This window comes from Chaetodon auriga, chromosome 23, assembly GCF_051107435.1.
Source record: "Chaetodon auriga isolate fChaAug3 chromosome 23, fChaAug3.hap1, whole genome shotgun sequence".
Taxonomy (NCBI): Eukaryota; Metazoa; Chordata; class Actinopteri; order Chaetodontiformes; family Chaetodontidae; genus Chaetodon; species Chaetodon auriga.
Genome location: NC_135096.1, coordinates 17,098,940 through 17,125,953, shown reverse-complemented (window position 1 = coordinate 17,125,953; position 27,014 = coordinate 17,098,940). Strand labels below are relative to the sequence as shown.

Below are 27,014 nucleotides of genomic sequence, written 5' to 3'. Positions count from 1 at the left end.
AGTTCATGCCCCCCCCCCCCAAAAACAGCCTCTAGCAATCTTTAACAACGAGAGCAGCTAATAAAAACAGATCCAAGCTGAACATTAGTGAGATAAAGGTCAGCAGGACGCCGTCAGCGAGCTCCTGTTTGTTTATTCTCCCTTCATTCGTACTCTGGTGCGTCAGCGTCACTCTGGTTATATTTCCTGATAAATAAGGGCACAGCTGCATGTAGTCACACCATAATGCCTCCATAGGTCCTGACCCCCTCCCCTGAATGACACGGGCCGATTGATGGTTGCGCTGGGTGGCCGGCAGTTCAGCTGACGCGATCAGAGCGGCCTCCACCCATCAGCACGTTAAATGAAAGCCTCATTTGCATTTGCAGCTCGACCTCAGCGCCCGGTCGATCCCTGATATGATCTGAAATCTTGTACATCCGCAGATAGAGAGAGAGCGAGCGCGGCAGGTCGTGCACGGGGGCCGCTGCGCTCGCTTGTCAGCCAAGACGAATAACCTCTCATCCTGCAGAGCACTTATTTGAACTCAGCCACACATTATAAATCCAAAGGAAACCTGCGAGGTGCATCCACAGTCCTCTGTTTTCAAAGCGGTGAGGTGTTATTGTTGGGAACGGCTCTCCGACTGAAACCCCACCACGGTTTCATTTAATCTGACAAGGATAATCTTCAGAGATTGCCCTTTCCCACTGTGATGTTTGGAAAGCTTATAAAAGACTCACTTCATTGATCTGAAGACACTTTAAGAGGCCTTATTGTTGTTCCTGTGCCATAATCACAAACAGACACTCTCAAATGGAATAATGCCAAACGATGCCAGTCACTGAGGGAGGCAGCCACGCAATAAAGCCCTAATAGTTTTATCATTGCATCGAAACAGTGCAGTCCGTCTGTCTGCGTGTGTGTGTGTGTGTGTGTGTGTGTGTGTGTGTGTGTGTGTGAATCTGCCAGCAGCTCACCAGCAGCTTTAATGTAAGCACAGTAGCTGCCATTGTTGAGGCCGTATAGAAGGAAACAAGGGATGTTTTATCTGCTATCTTAGGGGATAAATTACCATTTTCATTTACGATCAAAGTCGTTGAGTTGAGTTCATGCAGTCTGAGGGACGCACACACACACACACACACACACACACACCCTTTCCCACTCATCAAGCCCTCTTCGCCTCCCACTGCGCCAAAATGGATTTCCCCCTGAGGCCAGCATTCAAGGTTTACGTTCCTAATGACCCGCAATAATTCAGCCGTGATTGATCAGCGAAATCGACTAATGAGTTACCACCGCCACCGCCGCGCCAGGACAGGACAGGCTTTAATCTCAGAGGCTTCTTCACCACTGTATTAAGCATTGTGCTCCCTGATATCTCACCACCGTTGGCCAGCGCCCAGGCAGATATCTCGGCGCACGGGAAACCACGCATGACCAACTGCAGCCGGCGTCCACGTTTCACTCAGAGGGGGCGAGGACAGCGGGGGGAAGATGTATGAGTCGGTGCTGTAATGTATTCATAGGGAAAAAGATGGAGAAATTGGTCTTGAGACATGATGAAATGCCCGCTGAGGTGTCTTTGATAAATTATGATGAAGCTATGCAAATGAGGCCTGCAGCTGGATCTCCAGCGCGTACTGTTCAATTAGCCCGTCACTGCGGCGGCAGACTAATACTTGGACCGGGTGAGCATTGAATCCATCTATTACTGAAACTCATACTGGGTTGATATGCAGCATTATGATGAAATCAAAGGCAATATGAAGAGTTTGGTCCAGATGTAAACAAGAAAAGTTTGACGCTGAGATTAGAGCGTAATCTAAAATCTGCACGTTAAGATGAACCCTTGTAGCAGCAACACAAAGACATAATCCTCACAAAGGACGTGAATGATGCGAGCTTCACACTCTTACACGTGGATCAGAGGGCTGCTTGTAGATCTACAACAGCGCGTTAACTCCATCTTTTCTGCACCGACCGAACGAGAGAAAAAGAAACCAAATCCTCCGAAAAACGATCTCCAGGGTGGACGAGTTTTCTAAATGAAAAGACGAGATAAAGTGCTGCAAAATGGACATCCTCTTAACTGTTTGTACATGTTCATATAGAATTCACAGTAACTCCCAGAGTCCTGGTCTGGGGAGTAGAGGCAGCAGTTCAAAGAGAGCTGAGTCTCCTCTTAGATACTGACTGTTCCTCCCCAGGGCCCATCGACGCGCTCCGTCCTCCTCGCTAAATATTTCATCACGAGGTTATGCACCGATCGCCCGTGCGTTCAGATTACAGATTCACGTTACACACTGGCGACTTGTGTGGGGCGGAAGTTTCAGCCACCCATTTGTCGTGTGTGATTAGACGCAGCTTTGAAGCCCAGTTTCGCTTTATTCCACTGCAGCCACTGAGAAGTCGAGCATCACGCACTGAAGCCAGATGGGCCTCGTCCTCACTCAAAGTCTCTTGTATTTCAATTAGGTTACTGCTGCTGCTGCACATAATTTCAGCTCAGAAACTGGAATTTCTGCTTTGAATATCACAAAACAGCTGGAAAACACAATGCGTCTGGCTGCAGAGCGGCTGCCATTAAAAATGACATCACGCTCAAATAAGGCAGGAAAATGTAAATGATATGCAGATTGGTAATATGATTCAGGTATTAATTCGCCATGCTGAGCGGTGATTAGGTGAGTGGGAGTGAGCAGCAGTCACTAATGCTCAGCAGTGGCTAAAAACAATATGGTGAGATGGAGCCAAAGCAGGCAATTTCCTTCATTTACTCAGTGTGAGGGGTGACCTTTTCACGGGGGTCCTGCCTGCGGCGCCGAGGGAGCGCACATATGAGGGGGTTTGAACTTTAGCTCGCATGGAGCATCTGACATATGTATGCTAACTGTCTGTGTCTCTGCGGGCTATCATGGACTCTGGCAGGCCGCTGAGACGTGAAGACGCAGGGGGAGGAGGAAGAGCAGGCGGAGCTGCCTCAGCCTCATCACAAACACCCGGCTGCGTCTCATTAGATCAGAGGTCAGCTGAGAGGTCGTCCAGCCTCTGGGACCAGCTGTGGAAAGCTGATCCGTGATCGATGGAGTATTTTATTTTGAGGCCTGATCTGAGGAGACCTGAGTGCAGTAAGACCGACATTAGCAGCAGCGTAATGCGCCATCAATCAAGCAGCAGCCGCGGTCATAAAGGGAGCAGAACGTGTCGTTCTCCTGCACTCGACGCTCCAGTTCTCTCCTCTGATGATTACGATGCTCCACATGATCACAGCAAACAGCCGGCCCGCTCATGTTTTACAAATGTTGACACACAGACCGAGACCCACAGCGATGCAACAGGACTCCACTCGACCCAATTAGACTGAACATCATGTCTTCTCGCCCGACTCGGGGTTGGGCCCATCAAGACTTGCGATAATTACGCCGTGAGCTGTGCATCATTCACGCGAACGACAGCAGGCATCAGAGAGCACGCGGTGCAGTCCATACTGAGTAAAACAGGCGCGATCAAGGTCGTGAGTTAGAAGAGGCTTTCATTCAGTCCAGGCATGAACATTCAGAATTCAAAGCAAAGGCAGAAAGCCTTGATGGAGACCTGCGGAGCTGTTTAATATAACACAGGACCAGGCTGAGAGACGCCACCTTCAGGATATGAACCGCCGCCGTAACAGCAGCTGAGCAGAGTAACAACGCGGCTGCTTCCTCGCAGGGTTAGCGGGAGTCCCTCCTCCTCTAAACACTCTAAATTCTGTTTATCGTTGCCGTCTGCTCCGGTAAAGTGTTTCCACGCTGCTTCACCGCTGCACCACGCTGGCGGTCGACTGGCCGACCTCTCCGCGAAAGCTCCACCGCGCGGCGTATTTTCTCTTCAATAATGAACTTAGTAATTCCCTTTGATGACAAAGCGAACCCAGAGGACTTAAATGCATGCGAGGGTGATAAAGCCTCTGCTTCATTAAACAGCAAGATTGAAGCAGTGAACCTCAGAGGCAACAATAACTTTTATTCCAGGCTTCTGTTTCAGTTCTCCGGCTCTTTTTCTTTGCAGCAGATAAAGCTCTGTGAAATACAGGAGCGCTGTGTCTACCTATTATGAAAGGCCTTTTAAAACCAGAAATAGGCTACATCCCTGACTGAGCAGCTATTTGACAAACGGACGGGGAGCTGAGGTCAGTGTAGCATGCCGTACCTGACACAGCTGGCTCTCGTCCAAGGCAATATGGGCTCCGTCTCTTCACACCATCTCTGCCAGGAATAAAAAAAAAAGACAGAGCCGGGTCAGGAGAGCTGATACGAGGCTTCAAGAAAGACAGGATATTGGAAAAGGAAAGGAGGAGATGAGACGATAGCGCGAAGGTGCAGCCTGAAAAACAATTGAACTTTTCAAATGCGAATGTTTTATTGAGGCTCAAATATCATTAAGGAGAGAGAATCCCTTTAACATAAATAAATCCTCACTCAGTTCGGCTGAAAGCTGAACCCATTCTGTCAGAGAATGAAACAATGAATCAGCGTCGTGCATCCTCACGCGGCGCGCACACCGACCGTATGGTTTACTCCATAAAAACTGCATAGAGGCTCGGCTCAGCTCAAATCGATCTTGACACAGACCATGAGGGAAGTTTTAAGTGTAATCAGAGGATGGCTCATCAGTATGCTGCAGCCACCGCTGCTACCTCCTAACTACGGCAACAAACAGGCGGAGACGGCGGAGGAGTCTATTGATGTATGCTCTTTTATGAGAACTTATCATTCAAGACCCACTTACGGCCAGAAAAGGTCAAATGAAATTCTCTCATATCAAATTGAGTTTTTCGCTTGATTAGTGTGCCTCCGTGGCAGACGCTGCGCCCGCACACGGCCAATTTCTAAACATTTTCGGCTTTCCTTTCACCTCCGAGGACGGCGCATAATCACGCCGAAGTCTAATTAAAATATCCCAGAAGGAAATATTTCAGGTTGACACTCCAGACTGGGCTCGACCACGCCGTCGTCTCGTCTCCTGGGACGAAGGCGGGCTGAGATCGCTCATGTCTCAGCTGTAGGATCTGTAGAATGTGATGCATTGCATCGTGGGGCTGAACGCTGAAGCAGATTAATGTCACATGAAGGATTCAGACCGCAGAAAGGCTGCAACTGTTTGATTGTTCTCTCAACTGATGAACTGTTTAGTCTCTGAAATGAAGAAAAAAAGCAGCGACGGCGCCCATCAACACCAAAACCTTCAAATCTGAAACAGACAGGCAGCAAATCCTCATGATTGAGAGGCTGAAGCTGGTGAATATTTGACGAAAACAGCTGAAGCGATGAACTGATTAACCGTCCATCGACTGATCATTTGCCGCCATTCAAACGGCTGTCGAGTCAGTGGGCTTCATCCTCCGCGGACCATGACCCTCATGCTAATCCATCCCATAATTAAGGTTGCAACTGATGATTTCTCTTACTGTGTGTCTCAAGGTGACATCTTGCGAGTGATCCTGAAGGTATTTTGTTTACAATGATGCGGAATTCAACTGTTAAATCAATTAGCGAAGGAGCTGCTTATTGATTTTCTCCTGATGGACCAATCAATGAGCGGACTAATCGCTTCAGCTCGGCCACAGCCGCCGAGGCGTCTCAGCAGTTAAGAGAGAGAGGAAACGCCGCGACACGTCAGGATGGAGCCTCGTCACCGCTCCTCTGACAGGCCGAGAGCAGTGCGCGCTGGGTAATTGGGAAGAACTTCCTGGCCTCGGACTTGAGCGGCGTGTCTCGGCCGTGGCGTGGAGTCAGTTACCCGATCGGCGCTTACATACCTCGAGCTGTCAGCTCAGCTCGGGAGTAATCACAGGCCTCCATTAACAAGCCGCTCACGCGCCAACGCGGCTCGCAGGTTACAACGCCACGACAGGACCGCTTAGAACAGCCCACGCACAAACACCGGGGGGAGGCGGCTGATGAGCAATCACCCTGCAAATGGAGTATACAGATGCAGAGAAATACTTATTAGTGCTTTACAAACATGCTTTGGTGGCCGCCTCGCCATGGAGGCTAATTCAGACGTTTCTCTCACACATTTACCTCATTGTGGAAAAATGCCTCTGTTCGCCATTAACATCATTTTTCTGACAGTGGGGAAAAAAAAGGCAGCCGTTTGGAATGCATTACGCCCCCCCGTCACCGCGCTAATCAGCATAATATGAATTATTGCCATCATTACAGCGGGTGACCGAGAAATAACAATAGGTCTTAATTATTCACCAACGAGGAAAAATAAAGGGAAAGCAGATCCACCTTCAGCTTCCTCTGCCAACAGTCATTAGAGTTTGTATCTCTCTCCCCTTTCGGGAGCAGAAGCACGCTCCGTTTCTCTGTTGTGGAAATCATTTCTAAGATCGTGATGAGTGATGAGCTTGTTTTTCCACCCGAATATACACCTCGTGTGTTTTGTCTGCGAGCGCTCGCCGTGGAAATTACCATAAGAGCCCAATAAAAATGTGCTTTGCAAACCCTTTTTCCCCACTTCTAATTTCGAGCGTTTCTGTTATTAAAGTGACGACTGGGAGGGTGAAGGTGCGTTTCCAGTCCAGCTGTGGTCCCAGGCTTGAAGCTTCAAGCTGAATCACAACAGAAATTTTCTTCTTCTATCATCACGTCCATGACTCACTTTAAAGGGACGAGCAGCTCGACCCAGGATGGACTTTCTTTCATGTCTGATGTTCCAGCTAACAAGACTGAGAGGCTCTGTGAGGCTGCTGTAATGTTTACCATTGTAGTTTAGCTTGTTAGTATGCTAACAATTGCTAATTAGGACAAAACACAGAGTACAAAGGCAGCTGATGGGAGTGGGATCGGTGGTGCAGGTCAAAAATCAAAGCGCCATCAGCGAGACGAAACTCACCTGCTGCTAAACTTCACACGACTCAGACACCAGCTGCCTCCTGCCCTGCGCTCAAACCTGGACTTTTTACGCTAAAACACGGGCCAAACACACACGCTTCACCTGTAACGATAATGAGCCCGATGAGTGACGATACCACGCGGGAGGAGACGCCCGCCGCCAGACGAAGGCCTGCTTCTCCAACCCGGCGTCCCAAGAAGAAAAACAACACAATTAGCAGCAATTGGTGACATTTCTGCAGCTAACGGCGAGACCACAAACATAATTAATGCCTTTTTATTTTTTATTTTCACAATCGCCGTCCCTCTAACATCACTGTGGGTGGTTTTGATCACCTTCAGACAAAGAGTGCAAGCCGGCTTTGATCCGTCTCTGCGGCTCCCATTTCAAACGGATGGTAAAACAAGCAACGTACATTTTTGCAAACTTCAAACAGGAGTTTCGTCTGGGTGTCGTGATTCCAGGTTGGCGAGGTCAAACTCATTACAGGGGGAGATACAGGCTGCAGCTGAATCCACAAATCCTCCAGTACTGCAGGGTTCCTCTGACCTTTCAGAGCGAGTTGCCAATCAAATTTCAGTCCGTCTTAATGGAGACACGGTGATTACAGCAGACATGATTCACGGCCATAAACCGCTGCCCTTCAAAGGGAAATGAAGTCACAAAATGACTGAATACGGCTTCAAAGAGGCGACGGAGGGAACGACGCAGTGGCTTCGTCGGGGTTTTCATGGATCACTGTTTCTTTCCAGTAGTGATCTAATCGACACATCTGTCTCCGCTGGCGTTCATCTCGACGTCCTATTGACGCTGAGCGCCGATCAGGGCGGCTGACTGGGGGGCGCGGGGTGTCACAAATCAAAGTGCGTCTTTGTGTGGTCTGAAAGGTTGAAACAGATACCGTCAGATCCTCAGATACCCGCCGGGGAGAATGAGATAATTAACTTTCAGCTCCAAGGCGTCCTCAGGACTTCCTGTCAGCTGCTGTTAGCGTTGTTGACGAAGTCGGCGCCGACGTGCGGCGGATATGGAAACCACGTTCGATTTTTCTTCTGGCCTCATTTCAATTTTGCAGGTGGTGCAGACACCCTGAGCCACTGCTGCTCGGTGCATTCACTTCATCACAGGGATGGAAGTCAAGGTCACACACACCCCCCCCCCCCCGACTTGTTTTTTCGTTTTGTCTCATCGTTGACAAACGTTTACGACCCTGTCCGTCAAATGATGGACAGTCTAACGTAACCTCTGCTCCCACCCCCCATCTGATCGCTCCCCCAGTGTTCCTCTGTCTGCAGATTTAATGGATGTATAAGACATCTTATCAAGACCACAGTTACACATGTAAGTCTCGTTTTAATGATTTTTTCATCTTTTGGGAGGAGCGACAGCGCCTTCAGGCCCTCGACTGACGGCGAAGGCGACGTGTCAGAGCCGTTTGAACGAGCTTAGTGTTAGCTTAGCGAGGCCTCAGCAATGGTAGATGGTGTGTGGGTGGAGGCGGAGGTGGAGAGATCAACCCTCTAAACTACTAGCTTACAGCAGAGGTGGTATTAGTGCTGATTGCTGTGTTTATATACTGGGGGAGGGGTGTACAAGGGCTGAGCAGGGTGTCCCAGGGTACGTAACAGATTTATTAGGGGGGTGGAGAGGACAGAATTACTGGATGGACTCTGGAAATAGGTGAAAAATGGAGGATGAGGTCCAGAATCAATAGCTGGTGTATTAAAGTAACTGTACGAGTGATTTACAAGCTCAAAGAAGTGTATTTAGTGCGAAGTTACTCTTTAAATTCATGCAGGTTTTGAGCGAAGCTGACAGGTTTGGTCTTTATTCAGGCTGTTAGCATCATGTTAAGAGCGCTGTATTATGAACGGTGCATTAAGTGCTGCTTGTGACTTTTTATTTTAATGGAAATGACCCAGATCTAATTGGATATGGCCTAGATCTTGATTACTCTAATTATGCACCTGGAGCAGACAACACACGGTATCCTTGCCTCAGACTGGGGGTTTTTAACATAACTATAGGCTTAATTGGTTGACCTTCTCGATGCACATGCAGTTTTTAAAGGCCTAATTAAGGGTCCCATTAGAATCTGAGATCTTGTCAATTAAGTCCTTGAACACAAAGATTTAGTTCATCGAAGGCAAATGTCAGAGTGACGGTTAAAAGTCGTGAGTCTCACAGAGGAAGCGGCACAAACGGCCGCCGCGGCGCTAAATCTCAAAGCAGCTACTGAAACCTTATCAAAGGGCTTGAAAACTTATGACTGGCAGCGCGCTTTCTTTCTCAAAGTCTCCTCCAAGTATTGTCAATTATGCTCAGATGTTGATAACAGCCGTGTGCTGGAGAGCCCGCGGAGACGCTGAAGGAGCGCTTTCCTCCCGTCCTCACGTCCCCGGCTGAAGAAAGTCACAGAACAGAGATTTACACAGGAGACGAGCCGGATGAAGCCGTGCTCAACAGCCATCGACAATATTCATAAAACATCCACTTTATGCTGCCATTTACATCTTCTATCCAGCGGACAGCCTCCTTCAGTCGTTGCCTGTTTTTCAAGCTGCTGACGCAGAGTAAATCAAGGAAGACGGCGCGTCCTGCGTGTCAAACTGCGCCGTGTCCTCCTCCTGTTCCTCCGCTGCCTTCAGCGCTGAGAGCAGCTGCGCTCAGGGGGGAGAAGTAGGTCACATCTTCCTGGATCGCCTCTGTAACCTCTCAGTTCATTATGATTATGCTTAATGAGAGAGACGCTCTCCAGGCTTTCTTTAGCGTGGAAGTGTGTCATCGTCACTGTGCCTTTCAGCAGGTAAGTGGCCCACCCCCACCTTCTCCCCATGCAACAGGATTATTAACTAATATGCTTCAGCCTGTGCTGAAAAATAACAAATGGGACACATTGATTCCGGCCCAGGGCCAATCAGGGTAATCCTGACAGCCGGGTGCAGCTGTGAGACGCATCTTTTCCTCGGGTTTAGTCAAAACGAGATCAGCGGAGTCTGACATATTGCATGTGACACATGAGTGAGCAAACAAATTACGAGCCCCCCGTCAAACCTGGGTTGATGGGTGTAAATTGTGGAAATATTGCACGGTAATGAAGCGGTGAGACGCGCCCTCAAGTTTCAGGAAACTCAGACAAATAAAACCAATTAGTGAATATTCAGAAACGGAAGAATTAAGTGATTTTGGCGTGTGGCCGCTGAATGTAAAGAGCTGCTGGGAATACATGAGGCGCACAGACGGCGGTGACATGGCAGGTTTAAGCACGACACAGACCACTGATGTGTACAAATGATGCACCAGCAAAGACGAGAAATACGTTTCTCACCTGCAGCATCACCCTCGACTGCCACCTCAGACACCAGTAATTAGACCAAGCCCCTGGAACCAACAGCACGGCACTCCTGCTTCTTTAAACCAAGAAGTTTCTGGGCGTTCTCACTCACTGTGGGCTTGTTTTCCACTGCAACATGCACATCCTGCAGCTCTATGGAAACAGCACAATCACGGCTAGACGGAGGGAGAACTCCAGAATGTCTGTTGTGCAGTATAACAGTCATGATGCCATAAAACAAACATTTCTTTTTTTAAAGGAAAGCGTGCCTTTCAAACCCGCCGGCAGGTCATGGGGCTCAGGTAACAGAAAAAGACGTCTCACAACTGAAACTCAAACGTCATTATCAAACTACTCTCTGGAACGCGCATGAAAAAATAATTGCAGCGGCGCTTTAGCCGAGGGCGAAGAGCGTGTGCTCTGTACGTACGCTGCTACATTACAAACACATAAAGCTTTCAGGCAGAGTGCAAAGGAAATAAATGTTCGGGCTGAGCTCGCACAGATGGAGCTACAGGTAAGGATTACGCTCGCCTCTGCAGCCTCAGCCAACAGTTGTCATCGCCATTGAGCTTTCATGGAAGTGCCCCCACCCTTCCCCCCTCCCCACCTCTTTGCCCCTGTCAAAGGAAAGGAGAGACAAGCCCCTTGATGAGTGCGCCTTTGATCTCTGTGAGGCGCCTCTGCTCCTCCTCCTTTCTTTGCCTCCCATCATCCTCCCTCTCCCCTCTGCTGACAGGAGTTCTGAGGGCTCGGTCTGTCCCGGCGCTTCACGAAGGTGGCTGCAGCCCCGGGAGGAGCTCGCCGCCACCCAAAGTCTCGCCTCAGCCACGCCGCCGCCTCCTCGCCCCTCAGCCCTCTCTGGTTAATCAGAGCCCGCTTTTTCTTTCAGTCAACCGCACTGAGGGCTCATTCCTCAGCGCTAATTGTTCCAATCACCACGCTGAGGCACAGACAGCGCGGCGTACAGGCGCAGAGAACAAGGCGCCGCGCTCGCATTGATCAGGTTCACGCATTAAACGCGCATAACAAATAGGTCAACACGTCATTTCTCTGCCTTTTCTGTTTATTTATTCAGCTGTCAGCGCTGATATGGCCAATCAATCAGGCCCAGAGGGGCGCGTTTCGCTCAAAGCCCGGCCTTGTTATTTGCACTACGCGCCCCGACCTCCTTGTTTATCATCACTCCACAGATCTTGGAGCAGTATTTCACTTATTACAAGAACAGCTGGACTGGTTGTGGGACTCACGCGTGTCATCTCTGCAGCCCGGCGTTTCTTATCTTCCCATGAAGAGATCCAGCGGCTGGCCCAGCGAGCCGGGCTCCACTTCAATCCCTCGTGCTGCTGCATATTCAATTAAATTTGTAGTCTCCTCGCTAGTAACAGTGATGAATATGCAGGCCGTTAATTTCTTTGTGTCACAGTCTCAGAGGGAGACAGTGGGGGTTGACAAAGCATGCGAGTTGATTGGTTCCTTCACTGCCGCAGGGCGAACTCGTGGAGGTTAATGTTGCAAGCAAGGACGAGGCGTGTAACCGGCACACTGTGCATCGCTGACACGGGTCACACGTGCGAGGGGAGAGGCCTTATATAACAGTTTGGGAGTGCAGAAAATGCCTGAATCGAGTGTGTGGCGTCAGGACAATCATTACATTTACAAGAAGAAAAACAGTTTTCATTTTCGTCAGCCTCCAACCAACATAAGAGCGACCCAGGTACAATGAGACGCGTTCAAGAACATCTTTGTGCTCTCTCGTACTTCTTTTCTCTGCTCGTATGAGAGTTCGAAGGCGGATTAATCAAACAGCACAACCTCGTCATGAGCTGCTCAGTTCAACTCGATAAATGCCGGCCGATCACGAGGAGGCACACGTTGGCGAGATCCGATCGTTAGCTTGATCAAGGCTGTTCTTCTCCATTTGAGTTTTATTTATTAAATGTTATTTCACGCCGCCGAGCTGGAAGTCCTGCTGCTGAACATCAGCAGATGAAAACACGGCAGATGTGACAGCGTTAGCAGTCCTATTAGGGAACCTGAAAATATTCTAAAATATTAATACAACTGCCAACAATGTGTCAGCAAGGAGCTTTACTGTGACACAAATAATGAAGGAACGTTTGACGTCGAAGATGCTAAAAGAGGTCCACGAGGGAGCTTCTGCAGTGAGTTCACTTTGAATTTTGGAAGCATATTGATTCAGATTACAGCATTAAATGTGTGTTAAATTACTGCTTGTGCTTCCAGTGTTACTTTGCTGTGTGTGCATGCTCTGTTTCTGCCTTTCTTCATCTTCCGTGACATGAAACTGAACATGTTTGCAGCCCGACATGCACGCCGTGTGCATTGACTTTCAATCACGCACCGGCTGCAGAACAACATTCAAGAGCAGCTTGTAAGCTCCTGATTCCAACGCAGCCGTTATCTGCACCATCAAGATTGTGTAATCCAATCATGTAAGGTGACATGGCTTCACAGATGTGTAATTTGCTCTGCAGCGGGTTGAAATAGTGGGCCGAACATGACTCACAGCTCGCCAAACAAAAGGCCGCAGCCGGTGGTTGCCTTAGGAACCCTCTCTTGCATCTCCATGAAAGGGATTCGTTCACTCCTTTTCCAAAGTCATCGCTTCTCTTCGAGCAAAGCCATTAAAAGTTCTGAGGAATCAATGGCTTCAAATATGTGTTAAAACCAGCGAGCAGCTAACGCACTCTGACGAGCCTCGATTGCTTTTCCCCCGACCGGCAATGGACAAGACGCTGAGCTGACAACAAGTAAGTGTTTGCTTAAAAGTTAGTAAGCACGTGCCACACTGAGGAGAGGTTGCTGTATTCCCTTGGCTTCAACAGATTGGCTGCATTAACATTTGGACTATTTGTGCAGAGAACCATCATCCAGAGGAGTGTGAAAAGGCACTTTTACAGGACGCCGGCAGCGAGAAAAATCACTCAGTAAGGGCAATTTTCTATTGATTCCAGGTGTGGCGGGTGCAGCGGAGGTCATTCCTTTAGCCACAAGCTACTGCTAAAGCTGCACGCTAGCACTGAGTGGAGAGCGCTGCAAGAACAATCAGACATCAAACCTGATTTTTGCCTTCGGACATCACCCTTTTATGGCCTCACTGTGTGTGAGTTACACCTGCTTGTACTTGGATTTTTCTTCTTTTCCCACAAAGGTCCACACATGCTCACAGCCGTGAAATGAACATGCAGTAAATGAACAATTTCCCCGCTGAAGGATGTCAGCACTTGAGTAAAAAGAGTCTTTAAAGGCATCGCTCTGTAAACAGTCTCAACGGTGGGGTGACGACTGCAACAGCAGGAGGCTTTTCTCATGAACTGACACCTCGAGATGTTTTTCCCTTCCTTCATTCGTGACGACTTCCACCGCACTGCAAGTATACCCAGTTCATCTCCCAAATTTCCCAATCCCCGATCTCCCTCGCTGTCGCTCCGTCTCTCGGAGCGTACACAGTGAAAATCGATGATAGTGACAGAGTGTGGGAGGCAGAGGCTGCCAGAGCAGTGTCATCCAGAGCCGCTGATGTCACCTCCACTGTACCCTGCGCCGGGAACGCTGCCAAAGTGCGACTTTTACCGCTGATTCAGCCGGCACTCAGCCTGGCAACCATGGTGATGTGCACCATGGGATGCCTCCAAGTGTCATTAACCGGCATGGATGAGTGTTGGTCGTGGCAGGGCGCTGCCACACGCTTTCCGCCATCACACACACAGCTGTGCCTGGCACAGATCTCAACGGAGCGACAGTAAGGTGAGAAAGAGGAAAAGACATAAGAGGCCAAGACAGAGAGACAAAGAGGAGGGACAGAGAGATGATGGTGGGTGGAATAAGTGTGAGGCAGACCGGGAGCACAACTCTAGAGACAGAGAGTCAGAACCCGCAACGCAAGGTGAGAAAGTGAGAAGCAGAGCGGGAACAGAAAGAAAGGCAAGCGAGTGGAGTCAGGCTGACTCACTCCCCGAGGCTCATCTCAAAATGCTCTTTCGTCTTCTGTTCTCCGTCTGCCGAGTCCACAATAACAGCACGTTGAAAAGACGCGCCTTCCTCCACAGGAGAAACAAATAATGGATTCATAAAGAACTGCCTCTCCTCAGATGAGGTGCAGTCCTGGATATTCCCCGTCTCTGAAGCAGCTTTGACGGCGGGCTCGTGGCGTTGGCTAAGAATTTATAAAGCCGTTGCTGCTGGCGCTGCTGCACTGCGCTGCACATCACAATGCCCAACTTTCATGTTACAGGATTAGGAGGGATCAGTTTTCTGGATCAATAGGATTACAGCTGTCGTTAACCCCTCTGAGATGAAAGAATCACAACCTACAGAGAAAACAAGGGGCGGCACGCATAAAAAAGTCTGTTGCGGGGTAGAAGGAGGACAGTCTGCCAGAAGTTTGCACAGCAAAAACAGTTATTCCGAGCAGGAATAATCCGGACTTGAGAGCAGACGTAAACCAAAGTGCCCGCAGCACAACATTACCAAAAGCACTCTGGAAAAGAAAGAAAAGAAAGCTCTGATTGTTTCGAAGAGCCCAAATAGAAAAATCACTCACTGTAATTGGCTTGCCTTTCTTCCATTTCTACCTCTGGAGAGGAAGAGAAACATAGAGAGCCGTGTCTTCCAGACGTGCACAATAATTGGCTGCTTTGCAGTGCACATACACGAGTCAATACCTACCATCAAATCCACTTTGAGCTGCTTTCAGCCCATTACATCCACTGAGGCTGAGGCTGTTTAAAACTTACGGCTTGCAGGTAAATTACAGAGAAGGTTGCGCCCCGCACCCTCTTTTATTTGCTCTCTGCTTACACACAAACTCGCAGAAGAAGAAAGCGAGCAGGGATGTGCTCAGTGTGTTGTTTATATGGTTTCTGCTTATTGATTCACCCGTGCAGCAGAGATTTGCCTGTTATTTCCTATACATGACTATTTAATGCTTCCTGTTTCCACACAGCATACTCTTGACCAGGTGTGTTGCAAGTGTTTGATTTGTGGATGTGTGCGTGTGTGTGTGTGTGTGTGTGTGTGTGTGTGTGTGCGTGTGTGTGCATCTGACTCACTGAGCACTGCTCCCACATCAGCCCCTCACTCTCAGCAGCGCCAGATGGATCCTGGGGAAATAGCGAGGGAGAAAATTAAGAACAACAGCTGTCAAATCAGTGAGCGAAGTGAGCGCGAGGAAAGAGAAGAAGAAGAGGAGGAGAGAGGAGGGGGGAGAAGAAAATCCCTGTGAATTCACACCGTCGCACCTCGCGCAGGTAAAGCCGGATTGACATTCAGCGAACGGCTTATTAGGAAATTTCATGGGAGTCGTGAAGTGATTATCCTGAAGCTGTCAGCTGCAAACAGCATGTCAAAATGCCACCCAGGCATTTCCCCCTCCAGGTGGCTGATGCGCTGCTGCAGTGAACACTAAACATGTGTTCATGAGACTGATGGCTGATGAGGAAGTGGCGGGCTGGGGGGCGTGTGGAGTGCAGATAGAGTCCAAATAACACGAACACATACCAAACATTAACTCTTACTCTGATGCAGAATGAGCGCACGAGTGCACTCGAGCGTGAACGTTCCTCCCTTTCTCCTTACGTCTGTCTGTAAACTCATTTTATGCACACAGAGCAGCTAATAAAGGCCGTGAGGGGCTGACGGTGTGCCATCCTGTCTCCTCCCCCCTCCCCTGTATGCCGTCACTCTGAGCTGTTTGATCAAATCATCCACTGTCTATTTTATATTTCAATCCACACGCGAGAAGAGAAGGCAGAGCAGTTGTTGTTACCTTTCACAATCACGACCGCTCGTGATTGGCTGAACGTACGATGCACACAGGAATAAATACAACAGTTACATACAGTTATAGTACATGCTACGCTATGCTACATGTACTGCAAGTTACACAGTCCTGGCACATACTGCAGGGTCCATACGAGAGGGCTGTGCACAGGCACATTCATGCCATGTATCAGGGTCACATGGTGGCCACTTGTGCCGCTGATTGGTCGCTCATCTAATTATGTGAATGTCAGACTGTGAGCATGTGGTGCAGCTACGAGCCACAGTGGTAATTGATTCTCCTTAATGTACAAACAAATCATCCCTCAGTGCAACCTGCGCTGTGACATCAACATAAGTTTCTACGCTCGGGCCCAGCGATATAAACACGGTTAGCCGAGCGAGCTAAAGGCATCACATGCTATTGTTCTGATATGAAAGGCAGACATTTAGACGTGTGTTTCCTCAGAGGAGACTAACAGCTCGGCAGCTCGCTGTGGACAAACAGAATATGTGGCTCTTTAAAGAGGAAAACATCGTCACGTGTGATGCTGCTACAGGTGAGGATGCTGGCTGGCTGGACTGAAAAGCTCTGGCTAAGAGATGATTCCTCTGCAGTGGCAGTGAACGCCACACCACCCACACACACACTGTACCCACACAGTGGCTCTCTCAGAGGGACAGAAATGTGCTTCTAGCGAGCGTCAAGCCTTCATCAGTCCCAAGCAGCAGCAATTAGACGCATGCCCTGAACGAGCAGCGAGAGGTTGTGTTTCAGGGTTCGCGGGCCCCTCGTGGACCCCCTGACTTTGAAGCTTATTAAACACAGGTAGTGATTGCAGCATGAACATTTTCCTGCAACTCACTCGACAGATTCGCATCACCAACAACACAGAGAGCTAATCCAAAAAAAGGGCAAACATTTGTTTTAGTTGACGTGTGCACGCTGAGCACTTCCTGCGAGCACACGCTCAGGTAATAAGCTGTCTGCAGGCGGCTGTTGTGAACTGTCTCCTTCAAAACCAGCAACTTTAAAAGCATTATTACATATTCACAACCGCGGTTCAAACGCAGCCCTCACCCTCGTTTTGAGAGGAATTACTCTCTCATTTGTACTGACGTAACTCAGAACAGGCTGGAGCTGGTGACCATGAATAAAAGCATAATATGGGGAAGGAATAGATGAAAGATGCAGGACGTAGCTACATGCAGGCAACATGTTTTTCATGCATGAATCTGAGCAGCTTTAAGGTTTCTACTCCATGCAGCTGTGATCATATATGCCGCGGCTTCACGTCTGAGTGTCGTCTTTACGCATTCTGTTTGGCTGCGGTTCATTTCTGTAAACAAGACAACCTTGAAGTCACCGTTGGGATTACTCGGAGTGCAAACTCCAAGCAAGTCATTAGGATGTTGATCACACTTTGTGCTGTGTCTAACTCTGGTTACAGATTCTATTTCAACATTATTTGTCCAATTAGGAGGCAAATGCGGCCGAGGATGGGACATCTGAATTCTTGAATTCAGCGTTTCGCTGCTGCAGCACGGTGAGGAGTTCAACCACTGGACGTTAGCAAAAAGCTTAAGCAGCCATTACTCACATTACTTACTCCACATGCTAAACACTGGCCCCAAGTGGGTATTAAAGGGTCATTACGAACGAGAAGAAGAGGCCACAGCCATGCTAGCAGCTGTGTGTGCTCCGGTACAGTGTTGCCTTGGGGAAACGCTAACATGCTAACACGCTAACATGCTCACAATCAATGATTATAACAGCAGGAGTGAAATGTAAAAGCTGCTGGTATTGATGTTACACATAAAATTATAATAATTAAAGAGGTCAAAGTTCACATATGAGACTCCTGCAGCGCAGATCAACACATGGAACAACTCAAAATGAAAAGCAGAGATCTACAAACGCATCGTCGTCCGCCACGCCACGTTAACTTCATTTTCTGTTTGCTTTTGTTGTGGCCCTCGACTCCACAGAGCGCCTCTGTTCACCGAGCGAGACTTTTTAAATCAATCTGGTAAAATTACTTCGAGTTACTGAGCGGAAACGTGCACGAACACACAGTTTTCTCTGTTTGGTTTGCAGATGATCTGTTTCCAGCTGTGCGGCGCGGCTCAGAAACAACACCTGGACAGGAGTTTCCTCCTCTGCGGAGACTGAACGGCAGGTTTTTTCACGTGTCATCACACTTAACGGCGAGACGAGCACGACTCAAGCGCCGACAGCAGGAAGCAAGTGACAAGACGGACTCAGGCAGGAGTGAAAATAAGGTGTTACTCCGTGGATCAAGTCGAGGGTCTGCTGCGTGTCAGCACTCTGGGTTTCCAATTAAGGACGAGGCTGACAAGACAGCTGACAGCTGACAGGAGGAGCATTGTTTTACACCTTCGACAGGAGCCTCAAACAGGAAATGTGTGTGAGCAGATGCGTTGTGCTGTACCTGAGCTGATTCAGAGATGACATCGCTCTCAGCTCAGAAAAGTCGATTTGTTTTCTCAATCTGCATTTGTGATGTTATTTGTTTGTATAGACTTTTGTTCTGCACAAACGGCGGCACCGCTGTAATTTATGAAGTAGAAAATGCGCCGTTATCCTGGGGAAATCCTCCTGGGTGCTCTCCGTCACCTTCATTATCCTCCCTAATGTGTTCTCTCAGGAGCCACCACGCATTTGTCACTTTGATGAAATGACAGCTTCGCCGCTCTGCTTCTCACTTTCCACCTGTACGACAAACCCCAGAAATACCTAAAATAGAGCAGCGAGCGCGATCGTTCCTGAGATAAGTGATTTAATGACGGTATGTGCCAGCAAAGAATAACACCAAGCCAATGCTGTCAATATGCAAAACAACAGCTATTGTCTGTATTGTGTAATAAGATGCAGAGCACAGTCCACTGCAGACGCACGGGGCCGAATGCAAAGCAAATGCAGTCACATTGTGCAAAACAGAATGTAAATCATTACATTTTAGGGTGAAGACTTGGGTTAAGGTAAGGTAAGGGTTATGGTGATAGTTAGGGTAAGTGAGAAATGACCGTAACGTCCCCTAGACTGTGTGTGTGGAGGTGGTTTTGTATGCACGCTTGGACGGCGGCTGAGGGGAATGATTAGCAGCAACATCTTGTGCCAAGCTACTTCTCAGCTGTGCTGATTTCACCCAGCGATCTGTATTCATTTATGCATGGAGCGACCGTGGAGGATGAGCGGTGTGCAAAACAGAAGATTTCTCTTCACAGGGTCTCCATTTCTCCCCCAGCACTCACTGCCACCGTCTCCTCTGTCCCCTAAGCTTCATTCTCTTCGCCGTCTCGCTTCAATATCGTGAGAAAGAACATTTCAAGATGCTCGTTTTGTCTGTCTTTGAATGTGATTCTGGACCAAAGGCGTCCACTGTATTTCAACGCCACCGTGCAGCCGCCCAGTGTTCAGGAACAGTCTCCCTGTGAGTAACCACTAAATGACACTGAGAGGGAGCAAAGCATCAGAGTGGAAGCAAACCGCTGTGGATCACACATGATCAGCAGGCTTTCAGCCCCATTTCTTGCAATTATGTGTCTCATTTTTGAGGTTCGGCTGCAAAAGGGGAAAAATAACAACACTGCTTCACATCTATTTCGCTGGATTTTTGTAAACTGAGATTATTTTCTGTGCGTCAAACGACAGAATGTGATTGTGCCAAGTATAAAGACAAATTCTTCTTCTTCTACATGAAAAGGAGATAAAAGAATGCAGTCGCTTGATGTTGAGGTCCTCCAAGGCTGCTCACCAGTCAGCCGGAGGAAAGCCGACCTCTAAGAAGATTTGCCAACTTGTTCTACAGAAATTAAGCTCAGATTTAATATGATATTCCATTAGTGGTGCGCTACAGTCAACGCATTTAGCAGACATCTAATCGTGACTGACGACCCCTAATGAGGCAGCTGTTTAAGCTAATGTTAGCTTCACAAGCTGAAGCCCGGAGGTCTCAGTTCACAGCTCTTATTGATCACATGCTCACAGGTCAAACTGGGAGACTCACACCTCTGTCTGCCAGCTGTCCGTCTTCACGCTGAAGACACAGCTCAGTCTGTTTTCAGACATCAGAAACGATGCGGAGTGACGCCTCTTCTTCCTCAAAACCGTCTTCGGCCAACACAGACTTTGGTCACAGCAGGAGGAGCAGCGATGGCCCCGCTGTGGTGAGCCAGCGTGAACAACAGCAGCTCCCTGAAAGTGCAGCAGCTAAATGGAACTCAGCCTCTGATTATTTACACCTGTGCTTTTCCTAAAAAGGTATTAACCAGAGTCGTTTCTGCCAACTCACAGAATTATAGTCAATTAGCCACAGCGGAGTGCAGTGGTCAGCTTCAGTGCTCCTCTTCCTCAGCTTCTTAAAACAGTGCTGATTACGCTGATTAAAACTAAAACTGCTTGCTCTCTCAAATCAAACAGAATACGGATCATTCAGTCCGGCGTGCAGCTGTGACGCTCCTTCTTCTTCTTCTGAGGCGTCTACCATCACGATGACCGTGTCAGAGGGGCTGCAGAGCCCATAAAATGGAAAACCCCGTGAAGTCAATCAAGTGGTCCTGCTCTACTCTGAGCTGATTGCTGTGGAGCTGTTGTGCTGCTGCTGCTGCTCATATATCCTGTGCTAACACAGTAATAATGGCCCTGGCACCAAACCTTAATGCCTGCTCGCTGCCACATTTGTTAACATGGAAACATTAGCGGCTGAATCTGTCACTGTGGACGGGAAAAACGAGCACAAAGCTATGCAAACTTGGCAGAACGGAGGAGAAACGCTGCAGCAGCAGCAGCTATAGGCACACCTTCCCACAGGTAAACACACCGCAAAGACATTAACACCATAATTAGCATTTCATTCTGGCAAACATTTCACAAAACAAAAGGTTTGATGAAAACATCTGCAGGCTAGAAAGGCTACAGAGTGAAATATGACTCCCATAATGAGCGTTTGCCTGATCAATATTCATCACACTGTACACGCTGTGACCTGGCACTCACTTCACCGCACCGTTGTGTCCCAAAACAAAAGGAAAATGAAGTCCCTGCAGTCCACGCTGATGAATGAAGGTGAACATCAACACACACCTTAACTCCCGGCTAACGCTGCAGTAGTTAATTCACCATCCTGCCTCGGCGAAGCAGCAGCTTAGAAGAATGCGTCTCGCTCGGAGAGTAGGCCAAGTGTCCCGTCGCTCTCGTTAACCAACTAAACAACGACGACAGTAATGACAGTCGGTGTAAAACCAAGCTGAACGGACGCAGACCAGCTAAAGAAACACCTGAATGAACGAGCGGGGATGCAGCAGACGCTTCCATCCATTCACCAAGTCAAGACGTCTGAGGCTGCGGCCTGTGTATCACATCATTTTAGGACTTTTTTACTGCTTTTTAAACGTGTTTCATGTCATCCTGTTCATCCAGTGAGTGTTTGCTCATGAGCCCACGCTGATGTCCTCACACGTCTCGTCTTGCCTGACCACCAAGGAGATAAACATTTGCCATTTTTTGCTTTGAAAATGGACTTCAGCCGCTGACAGACTATAAAAACAGTTGGCAATTCATTTTCTGAAGATCAGCTAATTGAATAATCGACGTTTGGCTCTAACTGAAAATTAGTTCTTCGCAGCCCCACTGAAACAGCGGCTATATGATCAATAACCACTTTGTGTTTTGGACCTGAAACGCAACATAAATTTCCAGACAACAGATGGAGACAGAGGAGATTCAAAGCCAATTTACCCGGCAAAGACTGTCCACTGTTTCCCCTCGACGGGACCCAGCTGGACGGCAGCTGACGGGGTGCATCGGGAGTGTGTTTGTGCAGCGTGTGTGTCACACACATACAGAGTGTGTGCTGGTGAGGTGAGGCCCGTCGGCACTGAATCGGTAAGGTGTGCTGCAGCTCGTCCTCAGGCCGAGGACAGACTCAAGCAGGACCCATACTGCTGGAAATGTTTGCTGCTGTTTTGCTGGAAAATGTGATGTTGAGAACACAATGGCTGAATGATGATCTGCAGGCTTTCTGCACGCCCAGAGGGAGGCATCAAAAGCAGCAGCAGCGACAGTCCCCGGCTTTGTTTTCATAACTGAATACAGTGAGACGCCGGCGTCAGACTCAGCATCCAAATGGAGCTACGAGCAGCACACGGGCCATTAAAGAGCCGCCCCTCCACGGCACACCGGCATCTCTTGATGTATTATCGGGCTGAACTCCTCACTGTACGACGCAGCAGCCGTGCTGATGTATCCCTGGAGACGCATTGAAATAAAATGAACTGCCATTGTTTTCTTGCAGAACTGTACAAATTGCTTCATCAAAGCCACAACATGGGTCCTCCACCTCCAGCCATTAATCAGCGGGAGAGACGCAGGCGCCGCAGAATGCCTCTGCCTTTTCCTGAGCCGAGCGGCGCATCAGGCTGACAAGTGTTGTTGTTTCCATGTTTTACTCGGGGAGACGAAAATGAAGACCAACGACGTCTGTCGAGGCCGAGCCGTCTGAATGTCCTTCCTCAGACTCAGCTTCAGGTTGTGAGCGACAGCGAGGAGAAGCTCTGAAGTCCTGACCTGCCAGTCGAAGACAGAGACGGCGAGCTGAGTGGCTCCTATTAGGCACGCCGTTGTTTTAAATGACATTGTGCGATGGCTACTCGCCACCGCCTTCGCCCTAAATATGGAACAGATCCATAAATGAACGACGCCACTTTGGGATTAATTTGAAGGCGCTGTGGGCTGAATCCCAACGACCGAGTTAACCTTTGCTAACAAAGTTCCTTTGACTTCCTCAAAGAGGATCGAGGGAGGAGGCCCGTCTGCACCTCCCTCTTCCACTCCAACTTTTCCTTTAACCCCCCCCCCGCGTTCATTTCTAATTGCCCAGAGAGCTGTGAGGACGAGACACTTGAATTTCATTCAATTACCCAAAGATGGATTTAATTCCACGCGCCCATGTGCAGCATGATTGCGCTATTTTTTGCCTCGGCATGTGTGACATCTTGAACTCTAATTGTCAGTATGTGGTGGGGGGGGGGGGGGGGGGGGGGGGGGGGGGGTAGCTTCTTTCTGATTGGACCAGACACAGCTCCTCTGATGAGCTATTGAAATCATATGCATGCAGCAAAAATCAAAGCTAACTGAGATTAGCTGAACTCAATCATCTCCAGGCTCGTGTTTCCACAGGGTGACTTCTGGAAAAGCCTGTGACACAACAGGATTTGAGCTCTGCTGCTCTTATACAACAGAAACAAGAAACTGATCAAATGAGGAGGAATCCCAGGCATGTCCACATCTGTGATACGTCGACGGATGGCGGGATGCATCAATCAGTTCAGGAGGCAGCTTCAGTTAAACGTGGGCGGGCTGCTGGCCTCCAGGGACTGACGGGAATAACCAGCTCTCTGCTATTACATGTGCACCGTGCATTTTAATATGTTTCCTTATTAGTGATGTGTTAGCCATTTCTGAAGGAACTAACTACCACTGAGCCGCCGCTCCCAGCCAGGGAAAACGTGGAGGAAAAGCAGCTGTTGCTGGCGAACAATTCTGCGATAGTTCTCACTGTCAACACGCTCCAGCAGACGAGTTTATTCTTGAATCCTCAAACGCTCCTTTGATTAAACCGAGGAGGGCACGCCTGAGTCGAGCTGTGTTTTCAAACTGGCTTCATCCTCTCCCCAAAAATCCCAAAAAGATTCTCTCTGTGAACCTCAGCCTCTAAATCCTGGCTGCCAATCCAGCTACAATCCCTCTCACGCTGAGAGCTCCTCACATTAAAGAGTCGTTTCCCACCAATTCACTAAATATAAACTGTGATGTCACACAGCGCGGCCTCGTTCGAGTGGGTCCGGGCCTGATTGCTGTCTGTTTTGTCATAATTACTGTGTTGCACTTGCTGCCCACAGAGCGTGGCTGGTCCTCCATCGGGGCTGTCGTCGGCTCAGCTCCATCAGCCGACGGTGCTGGGAAATCGGGCGGGGGGGGGATAATTGCGTTTGCGGGCCTTAACAAACATGGAGAAATGTAAATGGCGGGCACTGCTCCGGCGTGGCTACAACAGGTGGAGGAGGAGGAGGGTGAAGAGCTGAAACAACCTTTGCCTGAGCTTGACGTTTCCCCACACTGAAAACTCTGCTGTCCAATAATCTCAATTTGATCAAAATGTCAAGTTCCTCCAAAAATGTCACCTCAGAAATAACCTCCTGCCAAATCCTCAAAGCAGGCGGCTCTGACACCGCCGCCGCCGCCGCTCGACGGAAACCAATATCGTGACAAACATTAGCTGCAGCCGCCGCGCTAATCTGGGGCTTTTTATTGCTTCTGAGAGTTACTGTGTAAAGAGTATTATAAAGGCATACACTGGAGATTATGCCACTAATCTGTTCCGACAACCACACTGTCATTGATTATTAAAGGCCCAATCTATAATCCAGAAGCACACAGAGGGGACGCCTCGCTGCTGGAAGGCTTCTGTAAGCGTTCACTCATTCATCGTCACAAGTCTCAATACAGAGGATGACAGCTGGGACGGCTGATAACAAGTTTGTGATGCGCACTCGGATGCAAATGTGCACGTTAGCAGGATGCGGCTCGGTAATTTGTAGCGACAAGTAAGAGCAAGAGCAGACTTTTCAGCCTCTAATCCAATCTTTGAATAAAGCCAACGTCCACAGTGACATTTTAAAACAGGATTATTGTGGCTGGAGTTCAGCTTTGGTGATCTTTATTGATTAGAGTGAAAAATAATCAAATAAAACAGGATCAGGGTTAAAGTTCAGCCGTGTGAACGCCGTCTCACTCGCCCGGATGGCAGCTGAAAGGCCAAGATGTCACCAGCAGAGGAATAACTCATTAATAATGGACTGAAGACCCTTTTATAGAGCAAAGAAACGACGTCCAAGGGACAGAAAAGGACGATATTTCACGGCATCATATCTGTGGACGTGCAGTAAAACGAAGCTAATAACACAAACGAAGCGGTTGTCGCCGAGCAGCTGTGAAATGTGTCTTCTGTCGTCTCTTTTCTGGCTTTAGCAGATATTTCTTGCTGCTACAGTGACAGCGGAGTGAAACGTGAACTCTTTCAGGACGGATTCCCTTTGTTGGGACGACATGCTTTCACTGGCTGCAGATGAAGGAGGAGGGGACGCCTGTCGCAATTAATACCACGCTACCTCTCAGCAGCCTGTTTGAGTCTGACACAGGCCCACCGTCTGCTGGAACGCCACCAACCTCTGGATGCCAAAGACTGAAGCCTGGCATCCATCTTTGCTCCCCGGACACCTGTGGCGCCGGCGTCTCCGTACGGTCCAATCCGTCCTTTTTCATTTTTCTCCATTAATCTCCCAGCCTAGTAATTCAGTTTTCATTTGTTCCTCATCTCGCAGGCTGCCGAATGCCAAGCCGACGTAGCGAGGCTCGTGCCAGATGACTGCTTAGCTCTCTGCATTCTTTATTTATTTCTTTTTTTTTTTTTTTGCAGACAGGAAGCCGGGGGACAGATTAGGCTAACCGCAATTACAGGAGAACAGTGAAGGGGAGGATTCTCTTGGTTTGCTGCAGACCTCGGCTCACCCTGACGAGTATCCGTGCACCTGGCCTGTCCCTCCTGGGCCCCTGCACTTCACTCAATTAGTGAAGATCCTTTATTGCACCTGTGCCTCCCATTCAGCGGTGTGCGTGTGCCCTTTCCCTCACTGAAGATGGCAAACATCCAACAGCATAGCGAAGACGGCCCTTTTATCATTGTCTCTCTTTTTATCTCTCTGCCTGCCTCTCCGTCTCCCGTCTCTCAGATATTTAAACTGCAAACACTTATCAAAAATAGATACTGGATGATTCTTGCGGCAGCGGGGAAAACACAAGATCTCAAAAAAAAAAAAAAAGAAAAACGACAGGTGACCGGGTTGAACGCTGCGAAGACGATCAGGAGAAACTACTTCAATGCAGCCCGGCTGCCAATCTTAATTTAAAAAAGGTGCCATTCGTTATGTTTCCGTCCTAAAAATAATCCCCGCTGACCCCTGCAGTCAGTTTTGTACTACAGACGACGCATCACTCTGCAGAGCTCCCGTCATAACGGCGCTGTGTGTGTCGGCCTTGAGGAAGTGACTCCCACCGACTCTTTATCGTGAAACACAAGCCCCCGTGAAATTGCCGAAAACACAGAGCACAGATAACACGAGCAGAGCGCGTAAATTCACCGCACGCCCCGCAGCAGAGAGCCACAGGGGATTTATGGACAAGGGAGATGACTTGCAGTTACGCTATGGGGCGTTCAAGTCCTTTTGTGTTGGCCATGAAAAGAAAATACACAGCCGCAGTTTGTTTTGTGCTGACTTTGTGTTTGTGTTGGAGGCCAGGCATCAGGAGCAGGGCTGATAAAGTAAGAGCGAAGCCGCGTTAGCTCAGGCTGCACAGAAACACCACGTTTGAGGATTAGATTCAACTTTTTCAGATGAGTCGCAGATGATTTGCAGTCTGCTTTGCTGAGGTTTGACTTGAATTCACTGACATTATCCCCCTGACACCACGTCGAAGCTCTGCGTGACGTTTCAGGAGTCTGCTCTCCTGCAGCCACATTAAAACAGACAGACTTGTTTTGCCCACTTCCTGCACGTCACAGGCATAAATACACATTCGCAGCTCATCTGGATCAGGCGGCAGATGCTTTGTGGCCGTGCGACAACCTTCTGTAGCTCCTAACCTTCTCCGTCATCGTTCATTTTAAATCAATACGGCCGATCTCACCGCACAGCTGTTGACTGCTGTTCGCCGTATTACGAGCTGCCATCAAACGCTGGCGTTCATTTGTCTGACAACACCAAACAGATGTTGAAAAAAAGAGAAAAGACACGGCGCCGCATTGGACTGTTACTGTCACATGACCCTCTGCACTTGGCCAAACGTGGTGGTAATCTTTTCCTTTACGGCAGATTTGAGATCACAGACGACCTCTGCAGGCCTCCAGGTGACGCTTGTCCCGTGCAGACAAGCCCTGATCTTAGTTGG

The 27,014-nt window shown here is 48.8% G+C and overlaps 1 protein-coding gene across 7 annotated transcripts in view; it reads right to left on the bottom strand.

Annotated features, from left to right (window-relative positions):
* The window catches only part of LOC143316252 (beta-1,3-galactosyltransferase 1-like), a 97,885-nt gene that overhangs the window by 59,055 nt on the left and 11,816 nt on the right, over window positions 1-27,014 (bottom strand). For 2 of the 7 annotated variants that reach the window (XR_013076271.1, XM_076724115.1), the window contains exon 2: window positions 15,277-15,327. The exons of 2 other annotated variants lie outside the window; for them this stretch is intronic. The gene's annotated coding sequence lies outside the window, so the exon portion shown is untranslated. Of the gene's footprint in view, window positions 1-4,173; window positions 4,230-15,276; window positions 15,328-27,014 lie in introns of all 7 variants that reach the window. 3 more of the 7 variants (XR_013076270.1, XM_076724114.1, XM_076724113.1) reach the window with 2 other exon arrangements.